Source organism: Echinops telfairi, unplaced genomic scaffold, assembly GCF_000313985.2.
Source record: "Echinops telfairi isolate 266 unplaced genomic scaffold, ASM31398v2 ScPeMD7_7472;HRSCAF=8510, whole genome shotgun sequence".
NCBI classification, from domain to species: domain Eukaryota; kingdom Metazoa; phylum Chordata; class Mammalia; order Afrosoricida; family Tenrecidae; genus Echinops; species Echinops telfairi.
Window position 1 is genome coordinate 3,700,422 of NW_022111376.1, and position 19,735 is coordinate 3,720,156.

Below are 19,735 nucleotides of genomic sequence, written 5' to 3' on the forward strand. Positions count from 1 at the left end.
TTTAATTTACCTCGTGGACTCATGCTGTACTTGTCGTTTTGTGCTTGACTGACTTCATTTAGCATGATTTCCTCCAGTTGTTCCCATGTGGCAATGTGCTTCATCATTGCGTTTTAGGGATGTGTAGTACTCCATTGTAGGTATGTACCACAGTTTTTTGATCCATTTGTCTGTTGATGGAACTGTGGGTTGTTTCCAACTCCTTGCAATTGTGAACTGTGCCACGATGAACACTGGAGCACAGGTGTCTGGCCATGGTTTGTTTCTTGCCTCTTCTGGATATATGCCTAATAGGGGGATTGCTGGGTCATATGGTAGCTCAATCTCCATCTGTTTTAGATATCGCCAAATTGATTTTCATAATGGCTTTACATACCTACAGGTCCACCAGCAGTGGATGAGAATTCCTATTTCCCCACAGCCCCTCCAACACTTGTTGCTTTCTGACTTTTTGAATTGGGCTATCTTTGAGGGTGTTAGGTGGTATCCCATAGTTGCTTTAATTTGCATTTCTCGTATGGCTAATGATCAGGAAGATTTTCTCATATGTTTATTGACCATTCGGATTTCTGCTCCTGTGAAACTTGTGTTCAGGTCCTTTGCCCACCTCTTTAGTTGGCAGTTAGTTTTTTTCTTATTGTAAGCTTGCAAAGTATTGTAGATTTTACTAATAAGACTTTTGTCTGATGTGTCATTGTTAAAGATGTTTTCCCAGTCCTTGGGTTCTCTTATTATTCTCTCAGTGAATTCTTCTGATGTACACAGGTGATTTGTCTTCAGTAGATCCCACTTGTCAATTTGTGAGTCCTCTGTATTTATATCCTTTCCTATTTCTGATAGCCTATGCATCCCCTGTGCCCAGGTTCTCAGGTTTGCCCCAATTCCCTCAAATATGGTCCCAATACTTTGGGGTTTTACCTCAAGGTCTGTGATCCACCTTGAGTTTATTCTTGTGCATGGAGTGAGGTAAGGGTCTTGTTTCGTTTCTCTGTAGCTAGATATCCATTTTTTCCAGCACCACTTATTGAAGAGGGCATCTGCTTCCCATTTGATATTTTTTGGTTTCAGCATATTTTTTATGCTACAAAAGCGCCCAAGTTTTCTGTGGTAAAATTAGGTGCCTCGGCTTATACTTGAGTATATATGGTAAATTCCATGCACCTTTTTCTTAGTGTATTCCTTGAGGATGTGTTCTGTAAGATGAGGTAGCAATCCAAGAAGAAGAAGACAGTGGAGCCTGGAAACAGTGAATCTAATCTAAAATCAATGAAAAGAAGTGCTAAGTGGTAATGAGTGACAGGCAGAAGCCTAGAGAGGGCTGAATTCCTGCAGGAGCAGGAGGGCATAGATTTCCGTGGGAATATCTGTGGGAAAAGGGGGTCTTAGGAATTTGTTAGCGTTTTTAAAATGTTATGTCAGACTAAGAAGGACACAGGAGGTCTTCAGAAATAACATGGAAAATTGAATTTAACGATGAGCTCTTTAAAACTCAGACAAAGGCAAAGAAAGCAAGGAAACTAGAAATGCAAATAGTGTTTCCAGGGAGAAAAAGTGTACAAGGTGAATAAAAACACCAATTCACTTATTGACTCTTTTCTTATCCAACATTTCACATTTTTGAAAATAGAAGAAAAAAAATCTGCTTTGCACATTAATGATGAATATCTGGCAGTATGGCATGCCAAGGTGTAAGCTGAAAGTAAGCCTGGTTGTGAGGGTTAAGGTCATATGTAAACTTAGTGGGACCATGATGCTCATGGTTTGATAGTTATGTAACATTGCAATTCAACAGTTATGCAGTGATGTAGTTATCCTCCATTTTAACATAACACTAATTTTCATTAAGTGAGAAGTGGGTGTATAATATGAATACTGCTCTTTGCAGTGTTTTTGTTAGGGACCAATTTACTCTATGCATAACAGAATGTAACACTGCCAGTTCCTGTACTATCCTTACAATTCTTGTTTTTATGTTCAAGCCCATTGTTGCAACCACTGTGCCAATCTAGTTCATGGAGGCTGCTAACCTCAAGGTCAGCAATTCAAATACACCAGCTGCTCCTCTTGGGAGAAAGATGAAGCTGTTTGCTCCCATAAAGATTTACTGCCTCATAGGGAGTACTTCTGCTCTGTCCTACAGGGGCACTGAATTGGAATCAACTGGAAGGCAGAATGTTTATTTACTTCATGTTTCCTACTGGAGAAGTGCACTTTCCAGCAGTATATCAGACAATGATCTGCTGCTATTCATAAGGTTACAGTGGCTAATCTCTCTGAAGTGAACAGCTAGTCCTTCTTACTGTCCATCATGTGTGTCCCTGCTGGCATTTGAAATACAGGTGGCATGCCTTCCGGCATCAAAGCAACACACAAGCCACCACAGTACAGCAAACTGACAGATGAGTGTTGGAACTGTGCCATAAGCAACACTTAATAGTGATGATAATTCAGGCATTTTATATTGATTTGCAACTTTTATCACCAACTATAGATTTCTACTCCCCTGTAATGAATTACAGTCTTGGAAACCCACAGGGATGGTTCTACCCTATCCTATAGGGTCGCTTTGAGTCAGCATCAACTCGATGGCAGTGATTTTTTTAACCTTTTTTGAAAGACTAGTTTCATTTGTTAATGTACAGAAAACCAGCTTGGTGGCAAGTTCTTTGGCCTTGGCCAGCTTGGCAATGTGGGCTACTGATTTAGGGTTCAGGACATTGCCACCCCAGTGGCGGCGGATGTCATCATATCTGTCTTTGTAGTTGATCTTGATGGCTTCCACCAGCTTAGCCAGGGCTCCTTTTCTTCTGAGTTGACCCGTGTGAAGGTGACAGTGGTGCAGGTCTTTCTGTGCACCAGGCCCCCCTGCCAGGCCTTGCTCTTGATGATGCAGTAAGGGGGGGGGGGTGTCCCCATTTTACAGCACAGGGCTAGCGGGAAGACCATCAACTTGATGGGGTCCGTGCTGTGTGCAATTACCACCAGCTGAACCTTCTTGTTCTCCACCAGGGTGGTGACAGTGTTGACCCCGGCTCGCAGGCCAGAGGACCTCTTGATGGGGATGCCCTCATTGCCAACGGCCTCTTCTCAGCCTGGGCCAGAAGCCTCTGCTTCTTCTCCTGCTTCATCTCTGGCCTGTATCTCTGGGTCAGCTTCAGCAGCAGAATCGTCTGTATCTGGTGGTCCAGGGCCTGGATGAACTGGTTGATGGCGGGCGGTACCTTCCGCCACGTGTACAGATGGCCCGTTGCCGCTGCAGCCGGGTGCAGTGCGGCTGCCAGATGAAGCGCTTCAGGTGCCTCTAGGGTTGCCTGTCTGGGCTGATGACGAAGCTCTTGGGCCACTTCTCGAACAGAGGGTTCACCACCTTGTTGGCCTCCTGCTTCTTGCCCTTGGTCTTCTTCCTTTTTGGCATCTTAACTGCCTGGACGAGACGAGTTTGGTTTTTCAATTGACAAAGCACCAAGGACTTACACAGATGGCTCTACGGAATGCAAATGTCACCAATCTTGACAATAACTCCCACCAAACTCACTGCCATCAAGTCAATTAGACTCATAAAGGCCCATTGGACCCAGTAGAATTGCTCCTGCGTGTTTCTGAGACTAAAATTCTTTACAGGATTAGGGAGCCCCATCTTTCTCTTGCTGAGTAGCTGGTGACTTTGAACCACTGACCTTATGGTTAGCTACCTTGCTCATAATGAACTAGGCAACCAGGACTCCCTAATCTTTTTTATACGGGGTAAGAAATATAGACCTTAATGAGGAGGTAGCAGTGAGGAGAGGATGTGAAGGGAGACAAAGTGTGTTAATATGTTCATTTTACATGTAATAGTATTTAAAAAAGCATTGCAGAAACTATGACTTGTCAAGTTGGGGTGTTGCATCACAGAAATATACGCAGTTACCTGGAAGGATATTAAAATCTTTTTCTTCTTCACTCAAAAATATCCCCTGAAGTCATCTTACAGTTAGCCTGCCTGCCTGGGCATGATGCTGTTTTCACACCAGTCTCTGTGGGACCAAATTTTCGACAGAGACTCGAAAGAGAAGATAGAGACCTCATGAGGTAATGCGTTTGCTCAGGAGAGAGGGTACAAAAGGTTGGACAGCTGCAAGACTGTAACCAGTATCGTTAAATCGTACATGTAGGAACTACGCTTTACTATGTATGCTGTTAAAATAAAATTAGAATTTTTTTAAAGGTTCGTTTTAAATGACAAGTCAAAGAATTGCATCTTTAGCTGAAGGAACATGAAATAAAAGTGTAAGTATAAAAATCTTCCATTATCTGAAACTAATGAATTCCTAAAAACATGTTGGAAATCAAATTTTCAGGTATTGGCAGAATATTTTCCATTATTTTAAATGAAAAAAAAATACTGTGCTCTCAGACCATTAAAACCCTTCCACCTATTTTGTAAATATTACTAAAATTCCATTGCACTTCTCTATAACAGCCCACTAAAATTTTGTGCTTCGTATAAAGCATGTTAAATATCAATTAAATAGTTACTTAACACCTAAGGAACTCATTAATGGGTATGCTTTCAAACAATAAGCAACAATACTGTTGAGTATTGGATATCAACTTTATTTTCCCTGTGATTTTCAACAGACATGTACTGTACTGTAAATAAACAATGAACGACATAAACCAGATCATATCTAAATCATACTGTGCTTTGGCAGAGCTCCTAGGAACCTTGCAGAACTGGTCCTCATTACGGACTATAACCCTCAGGGCAAGGACATGGAGGATGAGAGCAGTAATGCCTCGCATATTTAAACAACGTGGTTAGCAAGAGAGACAGTAGTCTCTTGGGAGAGCAGATGAAATCCAACTGCAGTGTACTCTAAGCTCTTGCAGGAATCCTTCATAACTTCATACGATGGCTGTAATTTAATGAAGATTGGCACTCACTTCACAGAGGGAATTTTAATCAACGCTTCTACAAGGATCTATATAAGCAATGATTGGATAGCGAGAGCTTGGGTAATGAGTTAAGACAAACCATAAAGGAAGCAAAATGGACCCTGAAAAATGAAAAAGCACAAAGCAGCAGTAGAATCAGATCATTTTGAGATGGAGCGTCAACTGCCAGAAGACAAAAATCATCAGACTTGCCTAAAAGAGCTCAAAGGAGTCCTTCTCTGGAGCAGAATGTGGTGTAGGGTACTGGTCATTTGCATGACTAATTCTTTAATTTTAAAAGCCCAGTATACCTATTTTTTTGCTATATTGCATATGTATATATTTGCATATATATGTGCAAATCTGGTGGAGTCAAGCCATAGCTAAAATCCCTTCAAAGATACTCCTGCCTAACCACTCCCCTCTGCTTCAGTTAAAAATTCATCCTTCCTATCTTTTCATCATCTGGACCTACCAGTTTTCTCGTTAGCCTTCTGGTCTCTCTTGTGCCATGCCTATACCTCCTCCAGCTTGAAGTGTGTCATGCTGGGCCATGTGTCTGTGAATGTTTTTTCTTCTTCCAAGAAGCCCTGGTGGTGCAGTGGGTAAAATGCTTGACTATGAACAGAAAGGTCAGTGGTTTGAACTCACTGGCCTCTGAGGGAGAACAATGTGGTAGTCTGCATATGGAAAACGTTACAATCTTGGAAACCTTAGGAGGTGGTTCTATTCTGCCCTGTATGGTCAGTATGAGTCAGAAGGGACTTGATGATAGTCGCGGTTCCATCTTCTAGGGCCATGTCCTGTCCATTTGTCATACTGTGGAGGTTTGCAAATTGTTGTCATTCTGGAAGCTATGCCATTGGGATTTCCATATCAGTAGGGTCACCCATAAGCAGAGCTTACAGACCAAGCTAGACTAAGAAGAACCCAATGATCTACGCCCCTGCCCCACCCCCAAAAAAACCCCCAAATCCCCATGAAAACTTTATAAAAAGCAGTGGAACATTGTCTAATAGTGCCAGTATGATGAGTTCCTCAGGGACCCTGGTGGCATAGCAGTTATACATTGGGCTGCTAACCGAGAAATTAGCAGTTCGAAATTGCCAGCTGCTCCAAGGAAGAAAACTGAGGCTTTCTACTCCTGTAAAGCTATATAGTCTCAGAAAGCCACAGGGACAGTTCTACCCTGTTCCATAGGGTCACACTGTGAGTCAGTATTGACTCAATGACAGTGAGTTTGGTTTTTTTTTGGTATAATGAGCCCCTCAGGTTGGAAGGCACTTAAAATACATTCAGAGAAGAGCTGCTTCCTCAAAGAAGAGTTGACCTTAATGACACGGATCGATTAATTTTTGGGACGTTCATTTGCTGATGTGATATGACTCAAAATTAGAAGAGACAGCTGACTATCCATTAATAATTAGAATGTGGATTGTATATGGTATGATATAGGAAAATTGGAAATCACCAAGACTGAAATGGAATGCATAAAGATGGATATCCTAGTCATTATTGAGCTAAAATGTACTGGAACTTTTAACCAACTTCTATAATCTGAAATTCATCAAGAATACAATCAAGATGCACTGATACTTACTGGTGATTGGAATAGGAAACTTAGGAATAAAGAAGAGTCAGTAGTTTGAAAATAGTGTGTTGATGATAGAAATGAAGGTGAAGATCACATGATAGAATTTTCAAAGCCAATGACTTATTCACTGAAAATACCAGTTTTTTAAATACATAAATGGTGATCGTACATGGGGAGCGTGCCAGATAGAATACACAGGGACCAAATCGACTATACTGATGGATAGATATAATAGAGAATTTCAATGTTGTCCTTTAAAACACAGGAGTCACTTGTGGAATAGATCATCAATTGGTCACATGCAAATTCAAGTTGAAGCTGAAGAAAATGAAAACAAGTCTATGAGAGCCAAAGTACAATCTTGCATATATAACCATCCAAATATAGAGACCATCTGAAGAACAATTTTGATGCGTTTAACATTAATGATCCAGGACCAGAGTGATTGTGGGATGACATCAAGGAAATCATACGTGAAGAAAGCAAACCTTCATTAAAAAGGCAGCACACAAGAAAAGGAAAGACCAAAATAGACGTTAGAAGAGACTGAAAGTTGCCCTTGAACATATCCTAAATGAAACCAAACCCACTGCTGTCGAGTCAGTTCTGACTCCTAGAGCAGCTGAAAGGAATGGAAGAAATGATGAGGTAAAAGGGCTGACCAGTAGATTTCAAAGGGTGGCTTGGGAAGACCAAATAGAATACTATAATGAAATGTGAAAAGACCTGGGAGTAAGAAAACCAAAAGCGATGAACATGCTCAGCATTTCTCAAACTGAAAGAACTGAAGAAAAAGGTGAAGACTGAGTTGCCTTATTGAAGGATTCTATGGAACAAGGCATCAAGACGGAGGAAGACTCAATATGCAACATCCTTTGGCTTTCATGGACTTGTTTTCTTCAGCTTTACTTGGAGCTTTCATATTAGCAATTAATGGTCTGTTCCACAATTGATCCCTAGCTTTGTTTTGACTGATGATATTAAACTTCTTCAGTGTCCCTTTCCACAGATGTAGTTAATTTGGTTCCTGTATAATTCCTGTGCTGAAAGGGAAGCCTTGAATCACCTACTGATCAAGATTGAAGACTACAGTCTTCAGTATGGACTATATATCAATGCAAAAAAAAAAGCAAAAATACAACTGGACCAATAAAGAACATTCTGATAAATGGAGAAAAGATTAAAGTTGTCTAGAAGTTCATTCATTGAAGCAGCAATCAAGAATTCAGATGACATATTGCAAAAAGATCAATTTAAAGTATCAAAATATCACTTTGAGAACTCAGGTATTTTTTATTGTTTCCTATGCATATGAAAGCTGGACAATGAGTAAGAGAGACCAAAGAAGAATTGATGCATTTGAATTATGGTGTTGGCCACGAATATGGAATGTACCATAGAGTGTAAGAAAAAAATGAATAAATCTGTCTTGTAAGAAACACAATAAGAATGCTTCTTAGAAAAATTATAGCATTGTGAATGAGGGGGAGTGCGGAGTGGAGACCCAGGGCCCATCTATGGGAAATTGGACATCCCCTTACAGAAGGACCGCAGGGAGGAGATGAGCCAGTCAAGGTGCAGTGTAGCAACGGTGAAACATACAATTTTCCTCTAGTTCTTGAATGCTTCCTTCCCCCAACTATTATGATCCCAATTCTACCTTCCAAATCTGGCTAGACCAGAGGATGTATTCACTGGTACAGCTGGGAGCTGGAAACACAGGAAATCCAGGATAGATGAACCCCTCAGGACCAGTGGTGAGAGTGGTGGTACTGGGAGGGTGGAGAGAAGGTGAGGGAGGAAGGGGGAACTGATTACAAGGATCTACATATAACCTCCTCCCTGGGGGACGGACAGCAGAGAAGTGGGTGAAGGGAGATGTTGGATGGTATAAGATATGACAAAATAATAAGTTATACATTATCAAGGGTTCATGGGGGATGGGGGAGCGGGGAGGGAGTGGAAAAAATGAGGAGCTGATACCAAAGGCTCAAGTAGAAAGCAAATGTTTTGAGAATGATGAGGGCAATATATGTACAAATATGTTTAACACAATGGATGGATGTATGGATTGTGATAAGAGTTGTATGAGCCCCCAATAAAATGATTGAAAAAAAGAATGCTCCTTAGGAGCAAGGACAGTGAGGCTTTGATCTACTTATTTTGGGAATGTCTTCAGGAGGTACCAGTCCCAGAAGGACATCAGGCTCAGAAAAGTAGAGAGTCTACAAAAATGAGGGCTCTCAAAAAGATGGATTGACACAGTGGCTGAAATAACAGACTCAAACATAGTGATGATTATAAAGATGGTGCCGGACCGGGTAGTGTTATTTCCTGTTGTACATAGGGTTGCTATGAGTTCAAACCTAACAACAATAATCCACGTTTGGTTTTCTTCACCTGTCCAATTAGCTTCCTTTGTCCACAGAAACCTCTGGTGTGGGAAGCCTTCCCAGAGCTCCAGGCTGAGTGTGGTTGTCTTTGACACTCTCAACAAATGATGAGCATACTTAATCCCCAAATTTCCTCATGCTGTTGTTGTTAGATACCATTAAGTCGCTTCCTACCCATAGGGATCTTATTCACAACAGAACAAAACACTGCATGGTCCTGCACCGTCCTTCCAATTGTTCCCATTCCCGAGCCCATTGATGCAGTCAGGCTGTCAATCCATCTCGGTGAGGGCCTTCCTCTATTTCTCTCTTTCTCCACTTTGCCAAGCATGATGTCCTTCTCCAGGGACTGGTCTCTCCTGATAACAGATCCAAAGTATGCAAGATGAAGTCTTGCCATCCTTGCCTCTAAGGAGCACCCTGACTGTATTTCTTCCAAGACCTCTTTTAGCAGCCCACGGTACTTTCACTATTTTCCTCCAGCACCACAATTCAAGTTCTTCCATTCTTTTTGGGTCTTCCTTATTCAATGTCCAACTTTCACTGCCGATGAGGCCATGGAAATTGACTCCTAGAAATGCACATGAGAAAAGCTGATGAGGCAATGGAAAGTTACATAATTGCTGGTTTGCTGATCTCTCCCTGGAGACTGTAAGGTCTTTGAGGACAGGGATTGCCTTTGTTTTTCAGATTGTATCCCATCCCATGTACATAGAACAAAGCTGGGTGCATACAAGATGTTCATGAAATATTTTTAAATTACTTAGAAAAGATGAGATTGACTGGGGAGAGGTGGGAATAAAGGTGGTGAGGACTTGAAGAACTGCACCTGCGTCTTGTTCTTTCCTTCTGTTATAGAGCAGCAGCTGTAAAACGTGCCAGCATGGCCTGCCCTGCACCCTCCTCACAATTGTTCTGATGTTTGAGCTCCTCAATGCAGCCTGTGTCCATGCATCTCCGTGAGGGCCTTCCTCTTTGTCACTGCCTTTCTCCTTTACCAACCATGATGTCCTTGTCTCTCCTGATTACATGTTGAAAGTATGTAAGGCAGAATCTCCCCATCCTTATCTCTAAGGAGCATTTGGACTGTCCTTCTTCCAAGACAGATAGGTTTGCTCTTTTGGATGTTCGTGGTACGTTCAATAGTCTTCCCCAGCACCACAATTCGAATGCATCGGTTTTCCTTATTCGGTGTCCAACGATCACATGCGTAGGAGGTGACTGAAATCATCTGGGGAGCATTGAAAATTAAAAAAAATACCTGCCCTCCCCTGTAGATTCTGATAGAGGCTGCAGCATGGCCATCTGGTGATTCTAATCTGCCACCAAGGTTAAGAAGCATTCATTGTTCAGTCTTTTGCAAACTGGACTTCAAAAGGTTCCTTCTGATGCGGCATCCTATTGAGAATTTGCATTCCCACCCAAATATACTGAATTACAATCTACAGAGTAACAATCTCCAGGTGACTCTTACTTCTTCCAAGACAGGATGTTCTTTCTCTTGGGGATCTTATTACACTGTTAATTCTGATTCTGTATACCTGAGGTAGAAATATAAAATCATAGCGGGGGTTACAGAAAAGTAAACCAATTCTACGTCCAGTTTGTGAGTTAAGGTATAATCTATGCACCAGCAGGATTAGTCTCTCCTACGAATTGTAAGAAATGCAGAGCCCCAGACTCTATCCCATCCCTGCTGGATCAGAGTCTGCCTTATGATAGGATCCCTAAGGATTTTGCAGGTACCTTACAGTCTGGTAGTGCCCCATGAGATGGGTTATCTCTTATCCTAGAAAAGGCTAGTCAATATCCCTACATCTGGATCTAATGTCCTCTCACATTTTCAGGGCCTTTACTGCCTTGCTTACCCTCTTTGCCCTACTAAATCTTTAAAAAAAATCATTTTATTGGGGGCTTATACAACTCTTATCACAATCCATATATACATCAATTGTGTAAAGCACATTTGTACATTCACTGCCCTCATCATTCTGAAACCATTTGCTCTCCACTTAAGCCCCTGGCATCAGTTCCTCATTTTTCCCCTCCTTCCCCGCTCCCCATTCCCTCATGAACCCTTGATAATTTATAAATTATTATTTTGTCTTCTCTTGCACTGTCTCCCTCCACTCACTTTTCTGTTGTCCATCACCCAGGGAAGGGGTTATATGTAGATCCTTGCAATCAGTTCCCCCTTTCCATCCCACCTTCCCTCCACCCTCCCAGTATCGCCATTCTCACCACTGGTCCTGAAGGGATCATCTGTGCTGGATTCCCTGTGTTCCCAGTTCCTATCTGTACCAGTGTACATCCTCTGATCTAGCCAGATTTGTAAGGTAGACTTAGGATCATGATGGGGGCTGGAGTGGGCAGGAAGCATTTAGGGACTAGAGGAAAGTTGTATGTTTCATCTTTGCTACACTGCACCCTGACTTACTCCTCTATGCCCCACAACTCTGCTGTAAGGGGATGTCCATTTGCCTACAGATGGGTCTTGTGTCCCCAATCTGCTCACCCCCTCATTCACAATGATTTGATTTTTTTGTTCTTTGATGCCTGATCCCTGATCCCTTTGACACCTTGTGATCGCACAGGCTGGTATCACTGCTCTGCCTCCCCTCTGTGGGAAGAGCTTTGGCTGTGGTTAGCAGAAGAAGACCTGCCAGTTGACAAGACTCCAGTCTGATTTTCAGTGATCCTCTTGGCAGCATTTAACAAGGTTGAGTACTTCCTTCTTGAAACAGCTCGCCTTCCAAGACATGGTGTTTTGGCTTTGTCTCATCTCTGGTGCGCCTTCTCAGTGCCCTTGGCCTGTGCCTTCTCATTCAAAACCTAAGTTTTGAATGCAGAAGTTTCTAAGGGAAAGCAAAGACTCAGGAACTTATTTGTCCTTGGCCTAGAGGATAAACGTGACTGTTCCTATTTGTATGTCTAGACTTGTCATTCTGCTGCTTAAAGGTCTCCTAAGACTTCCCATTGCCTTGGGATGAAGCTTGGCTCTCCTCTGGAATCCTCTTCTCTTTCTCTCTCCCTAACCTGCTTGGTCTCTCAGTTCCAGCCACTCGGGTCTTCTTTCACTTTCCCAAAGCTCTCCTCCCCCCTCCCCCCAAGGAATCAGCACATGCTGTTCCTTTTGCCTGCTACACGTGTTTGTGCTCTCTCTCTCTCTCTCACACACACACACACACAAATTGTACTACATGGTTTTGTTTTAATCTTATTTTGGAGGCATCCTCTCTGCTGTCTACTCTCAATCTGAATCGTTCTTCATGGGCACCCACACCACATCTCATATTTTATCTTTAAAGCACCAACCACAATTACAATGGTAGTCTCGTGTGTGTGCTCATTGGCACCATGATGTCTCTCTCTCTCTTACTACACTGTCGGTTTCATGAGGACCATGTGGTGTTCATTATTATGCTCTTGCTAGCAACCAGCTGAGACCTGCGCATCGGAGAAAGTCTACAAGGTTGTTGTGGGAAGCAACAAGGCAACTCAAGCTCAGTCTCTCCACCTGTCAAAGGAAGATAACATGACCTTCCATTGGCTCAAAATGATACCATCCCTGCTGGTGGTGTAGTGAGTGGTGCTTTGTTGGACCTTGAAGTTGCAAGGTGAGCACTTTGAAACCACAGCCTCTCTTTGAGAGAAAGATGAGGCTCTCTACTCTTGTAGAGTCACAGTCTCAGGACCCCCGGGGCAGTCCTTCGCATAGGGTTGCAATGAAGCCGAATGGGCTTGATGGCAAGGCATTTTTTGAATCGCTGGCAGGGTGTTGGTAGAATAGATTCCATAGTGCATGTTTAATTCTCGTGGAAGCATCAAGCCAGGGGAATTCTGAGGTGGGTAGACCACTAGGTGAACTGGCTAGCCCATCAGCCGTGGTATGGAAGCCGGAGTGCAGTTTCTTAGGAAGCGAGTGCTAGTTTTTTGGGGTTGGAAATACCTCGGTTCTTGGTTTTGCACAAGAAAGAATTCACGCTGAAGCCTGGTCTGTGACCCAAGTGAGTTTTTATGAAGGACAGAAGAAGTTTCAGGTTTTACAGTCGCTGAACATGGGTAATCTTGTGGGACTGCACACCCACACATGGTGGTCTGAGGCCCGAGAGACCATGGCATGGCTGAGCAGAAGGGCGAGGAAGAGGAAAAAAAGGGCCAGGTGGTGTGGTCGAAGGGATTGGTTGACTCCATTGGCTGAATTAAGCCCATCTGGGTCTACTTGGGGTTACCCTGGTGTACCGCCCAGGCATGGAGAAGGACAACCCCCTGGCCTGGACTTCCCACTACCTAACAAAAGTGATTAGAAAGAAAGAGGAGGGAGGGAGAGAGAGAGAGAGAGAGAGAGAGAGAGAGAGAGAGAGAGAACGATCAGCTAAAAGGAAGAGAGGGGCAATTCGTTATTGGAGGAGGGAAGGGGCAATGTTTTTTATGTCTGAGCCGGAGAGAAGCATGCCCACTTGTACACTGATAGAAGCCAGTAGGAAGAGTGGTTAAAAACCAAATGGCTCTTTAATCCCCTAAAAATGACTGCTACATAAAGGTAAGCTAGTGAAATCATATCTGGCCAGAGCTGAGTGCTTTCACCGTAGACACCTGCCTGAATGTGCACTCTTTCACCATTGCTAGCAAATGTCTTCTCGACTCCGAAAGGCTCGGAAAGGGAGTCTCACTAAGAGTGCAGCACAAAGACTAAGAGTTAGTTCTCTCTGTGAGAGCTCACCGGGGCCACACACAGTTTCCTCTTATGTCTAAAAGAATAGCACAAAAGACAATGGTTCCTGGCAAAACACTAGCCCTGGCAGGGCCTGCTGTACCTGGCAAAGCGGTGCTGAATTGGTCACACTTGATGGGGACTGCCATTCAATGCTGTGAAAGGCACTGTCTGCTTCATCTAATAGCAGCAGCAGCAACAGCAGCCTGGGTTGTGGCAGAAGAGCGATAGGCAGAGTATGGTATCCCATAGAACAGTGGAAGGAATAGTAGTGCTTTCAGGAGCGATCACATGGACAGACCATGGCCTAAGGCCTCAGTGGTCATCCCAGAGGGAGAAAACCATTGGGGAGTAGCTAGGAGACACCTAAAGTGGCCTCTCAGAGATGCTGGAGATGGATTTTCCAAGAAACAGCACACGAGGGACATCGGAATGATGACTGTCAGTGTGACTCTGTAAGAAGATGTAGCTGTGCTTACTGCGAAGCTGTGCGCAGCGAGCATCTGAGCCAAGCCCGGTTGCTCAGGATGATCACAGACGTGCAGCTCAGGCATGTCGCTCTTCTTGCTTGTCCTTCTCTGTCCCTGTGTGGCCGTCAACAATCCTAAGAAACAGCACTCAGAGTGGTACTCTCTCAGCCTCAGGGTTCCAGGACCTAGTCTGAGGCAAGATGGAGGCTGTGAGGGCCCGCCCTCACCCTTCACTTCATCCCGTCTAACTATCACAACATACAAAGCAACTACACCTGTTCCAAACAAATTTTATTTCCTCAAAGTGAACCTTAACCCTATGGAACAAGAAGCTGACACTGAATAGGGCCCACTATAGGGGCTGCTGGCTTTTCTACACACTATATATAGTGGTCCTCCCCCGCCCACCCCCCAAAAAAGGTGTAGCCTCAAGAAGTTGACTAAGGTAACATAGCAGGCAGCATTGCATGATTGCTTAAATGGTACCTTGAACAAGTTAGCTGGGACCAGCCTTTTCCTACTTCTAGACTCACAGGGGTCCTCAAACTTTTTAAACAGGGGGCCGGTTCACTGTCCCTCAGACCCGTTGGAGGGCCGGAGTATAGTTTTAAAAAAAGCTATGAACAAATTCCTATACACACTGTACATATCTTATTTTGAAGGGAAAAAACCAAATGGGGCAAAAACACCCGGCGGGCCGGATAAATGTCCTCGGTGGGCCGCATGTGGGCCACAGCCCGTAGTTTGAGGACGCCTGGCTCTAGACAGTAGAGTTTCATCAAGCGCAGACCCTAATTGGATCAGTGGTTCCTTCCCTTGGCTGGGGACTGACAACATCCTATGTCCCCTAAATCACCCAGAGCTGAGGCATTGGCACTCCTAAACAACTCCTGGAAATAGCTGACACCTCCAACTCTGACTCCCTGGCATCAAGCCGCCTATTCTTTCTCCCATTCCACAGGCTGCCTTTTCACAATGGCCCCACATCAAGGGCGACCCACCATGTGGAGACATTCCCTACTGGAAAGCAGAACCACTTTGCAGGCTCAGCAGCCCCTCTATTTATGATGATCAGAGGGGCGGGGGCGGTGTTTTCTCATGCTGCTCCTTGGCATATGTCCCTCTCTCTCCTATCAAGTCTATCTGTTCCTTCACTAGGTGGTCAACAACCAAGTGGAAGCCTGTGAAACTTGGCAGGTCTGGGGTGGGGGCTGAGGATTTACAGTTTGGACAAATTCCCAGGAGATGAGCACAAAGGACGGCCCTGCATGACACGGAGGCAAGAAGAACAATCGTGACAGATGTGGCATTCTTACATTCGCCCCGAGGTTGGTTGGCGATATGAGCAGAAGCTGTCAGCAGCTAGCAGGTTCTGAGAGGCGTCGGGGGGGAGGATAAAGGACACACCTAAGGTGACCCCCAATGAGTCACACTCTGTATAAACCCACTTCCATTCAGTGTATTCTGATTGTATAGGGTTGGGGAGCCTGTAAACATTTTCTCTACCAGACAGCCTCACGTTTCTTGTGAGAATGGGTTTGAACCACCAGCCTTTCAGTTAACAGCACAATGTCTAACCCACAGTGCTCTCGGGGTTCCTTTTGTAAGCAACAGAGGATGGCTCGCATGATGGGAGGTCTCTGCTGTAGCCATGTTATAAGCTACCTATGGAACTGCCTGTGACCTTCAACACCTGAGAGAAACCTCAGCCCACAGCGAGCACAATGCTAGAGGCCACAGTCATGTAGGTGCAAGGAAATAGATCCTGCCAGAACGCATGGGAGCTTGGGAGGGTACCCTCAGCTCCAGATGAGTAGGCAACCTGCTGAAGACCGAGGTGTGCTCTACTCAGACCCCTGACCCACAGATACTGTGAGGTAATGAGTGTGTGTTGTTTACAGCTGCGAAATTCGTGGTAATTTGTTACACAGCAATAGAAAACTAATGGGGCGGGGGGAAGGAGGGAAAGAGGACAGGAGATAAATATAGCCAGTTGCTGTCCAACCAGGAGGCTGTGACTGCTTTGCTTCCAGGCCCGAGGCAAGCAGTTGCTCCCAAGGAGGCCCCAGCCTGGCAGTAGCTGGAGCACAGCAGACTGGGTCCAAAGCGGGGGCTGATGTAAACGCCTTTTTGCACAGAATTAATTGGCAACTTTGAGCCTTCTAACTTTAGCAGTGCCACCTCAGCATCTCACCACACTTGACATTCAGTGACTCAGGAACCCAGGAGCCAGCTAGCCTGCTTGTGACAGGGGCAGTGCTTGTCTAAAAACAACTGGTTTCAACCCAGGAACTGTGAACCCTGGGCTACCAGTCTCATCGCCCCATGCCTGGGTTGTAGTCCTTCCTGTGCCTGTTGGGGAAGACTCTCAGCCACAGCATTTGTGCCCATTCAGATGTGGCAGATTGTTGGCCACCCAGCTTTGTACCGTCACTAATTTTATACCCAGTGCAGTGGCCAGAGTTCCGACTCATCCTTTAATCTACAGACCTAGTTACAAGTAGTCATTGATCTGAAGGTGGGATGGTAGAGGGGAATGAGAGGCAGCCTCCACTTCAGTCATTTCCTCCTTCAGTTACATGCACTTCCATGTCCATGGCCAAGGTGAATCCATGGGCTTTTCTAGTTTCTGTTGGATTCCCACTCTGGCTCTTCTTTAGGGCTGTTTCCCCTTGGACATAGCCTTTAGCTAAGAGACTGTGCTCATCCTTAGGGTAATGGAGATTGAAAGACACCATTTAGCTCAAAGACCCTTTCCATTAGGTTAACATGTGTCCTTGATTGTATGGAGAAGGCTGTACTAAACATATTCCATCAGAGGAGGAAGCATTTTGGCCTAGATACCTCCACAAAGGGCGGCCACTGCGCATGTTATCATCTGACTGGATAAGATCCCATTCAATTCTTTGAGCAGCTGACTCTGGGTCCTCCCTTGGGAAGGTTCTCAATTCTTAGTCAAAGCAATTAGTGCTAGCTGCTATGTAAACAACCCTTAATTTAAATGGCTTAACCGATACAAGTATATTTCTTGCTCAAAATACAGTCTGGTAAGAGTTTTGTGACTCTTTTAGGTAACTCTTCTCCAATAGGTGACTCAGAGATCCTATTTTGTTGTAAGTAGGGCTTCTGTGAATCCCCCTCTCTGTCTGGGTGATTGGCAGAGAGAGAGAGAATGGAGAAGGCACATCCATTCTTCACTGCGTTAGGATTTTCAGATCTTAGGGGATGGAACTGAGTATTTCTGGGTGCATTGGCTGGGTTGTCTAGAGGGAAAAATCCAACAACAGCAACACTCATGGATGTATAAGTACTTTGTATCAAGAAGTAATATGATATCAAGGAGGCTTCCCAGACCTGTCATCTCAAGTTCATGAGTCTGATACTAGCTAGAGCCCTCTTCAGACTCACGTAGTTGCAAGCCAATGAAGCAGAAACACAAGCAGAAATCAAGGAGATCACAGGTTATGGGTGAGAGTTGTGTATAAAAAGGCCTCACCCCCCATAAGCAAATGTGGTGAAGAAAGCTGATGGTGCCCGACTATCAAAAGATATAGCATCTAGGGTCTTAAAAACTTGAAGGTAAACAAGTGGACATCTAGCTCAGAAGCAACAACACCCACATGGAAGAAGCCCACCAGCCTATGTGATCATGTGGTGTCAAAGGAATCAGGTTTCAGGCATCAAACAACAAAAAATCATATCATTGTGAATGGGGGGGAGTGTGGAGTGGGGACCCAAAGCCCGTCTGTAGGCCACTGGACATCCCCTTACTGAAGGGTCATGGGGAGGAGTCGAGCCAGTCAGGGTTGCAGTGTAGCACCGATGAAACATACAGCTTTCCTCTAGTTCTTTAATGCTTCCCCCCTTACACACACACACACACACACTATCATGATCCCAATTCTACCTTACAAATCTGGCTAAACCAGAGGATGTACACAGGTACAGATAGCAACTGGAAATACAGGGAATCCTGGACAGATGAACCCTCCAGGACCAGAGGTGAGGGTGGCCATATCGGGAGGGTGGAGGGAAGTTGGGGTAGAAAGGGGGACCTGATGACAAGGATCTACATATAACCCCCTCCCTGGGGGATGGACAACAGAAAAGTGGGGGAAGAGATATATCGGACAGTTTAAGACATGAAAAAATAATAATAATTTATAAATTATCAAGGGTTCATGAGGGAGGTTGGGAGAGAGGGGAAAATGAGGAGCTGATACCAAGGGCTCAAGTAGAAAGCAAATGTTTTGAGAATGATGAGGGCAATAAATTTATAAATATGCTTGAAAAAAAAGATGTGTTCTATGATGAGGGCAACAAATGTACAAATGTGCTTGACATAATGCATGGATGGATGGATGGATTGTCATAAGTGTTGTACGAACCCCCAATAAAATGATTAAAAACCCAGGTAAAAAAGAATGATTTCAAATCAAAATTAAAAAAGGCCTTACCCCCAAGGAGGCATCATAAGGCTCTAACCTGCTTGATAGGCTGTTCTCGGCCCCTACAGTTTCATTTTAGAATCTGACATAAAATCTTACCACCACACTAGGGTAAGATGAAGCTTATATTCTGGCTGCCTCAACCTAACATATGGGCTAGCCACTGCAGATCTTTCAGAAGAGTTGGGAAGTGACAGGTATACCTGGCTCTTCTCTCCCTGGGGATACAGCACAGGTAAACGTCCCAGCCTCCCCTGAAGATAGATAGCCATGCAATTATGTGCTCCAACAGAGGCATCTCCAGGTTGCATCTACCTGCAGTTCCAACACCACAAGGATCATAACCTGAGCTCATTTTCTCATTGGTATATGACCTTAAACAAGTATGTTTCATCTTCTCAGTTGAGTCGTCTATGCCCCATTTGACACGGTGGGCTGCAAACCACAGGGTCAGCAGTTCGAAACCGCCAGCCATCCTTGGGAGAAAGGTGAGGCTTTCTACTCCTGTAAGGAGTTAGTCTCAGAAACCCACGGGACAGTCTGCTAGGGTTTCCATGCGTTGGAATTGACTCAGTGGCAGTGAGGTTTTTTTTAAAAAAAATTTAGGAATAAATCACTGTATTGGGGGCTCTTACTGCTCTTGTAACAATCCATCCATCCATTGTATCAAGCACATTTGTACATATGGTGCCATCATCATTTTCAAAACATTTTCTTTCTGCTTCAGCCCTTGGTATCAGCAACTTTTTTCCTACCCTATCTCCCTGACCCTCCCACCCTCGTGGACCTCTGATAAATGAGAAATGATTATTATTTTCATGTCTTACACTGTCCGCTGTCTCCTTACATCCACGTTTCTGTGGTCCCCTGCCCTCCGCCCCGGAGGGTGTCTTTATACGTCGGCCATTATAGTCAGTTCCCCATTTCTCCCCCTTCTCCCGATGGCATTGCGTTTTTATGATCCCTACCCCATTACCTATTTCTATCATCTTTTCTTGCTTTTAAGCTGCATTTCATTTTTTACACATAAAATGTGTCCCTGGCTGGGATGTCATTGATTTAAATGAAAGCTGAAGCCAGTTGCTTTCTGTCGAACTGAGCAAGCATGTGAGGATACGTCTCAGATTGCACTCACTCCTACCCTTACACCAGTCTCTCTTTCTTCTCCTTCTCCTTCTCCTTCTCCTCCTCCTCCTCCT

At 44.3% G+C, this 19,735-nt stretch overlaps 1 protein-coding gene and 1 pseudogene across 1 annotated transcript in view; one reads left to right on the forward strand and one right to left on the reverse strand.

The window, feature by feature from the left end:
* GABRA3 (gamma-aminobutyric acid type A receptor subunit alpha3) overlaps window positions 1-19,735 on the forward strand; it is a 508,794-nt gene that overhangs the window by 86,935 nt on the left and 402,124 nt on the right. The window lies entirely within an intron of this gene.
* On the reverse strand, window positions 1,309-3,415 carry LOC101647177 (annotated as a pseudogene).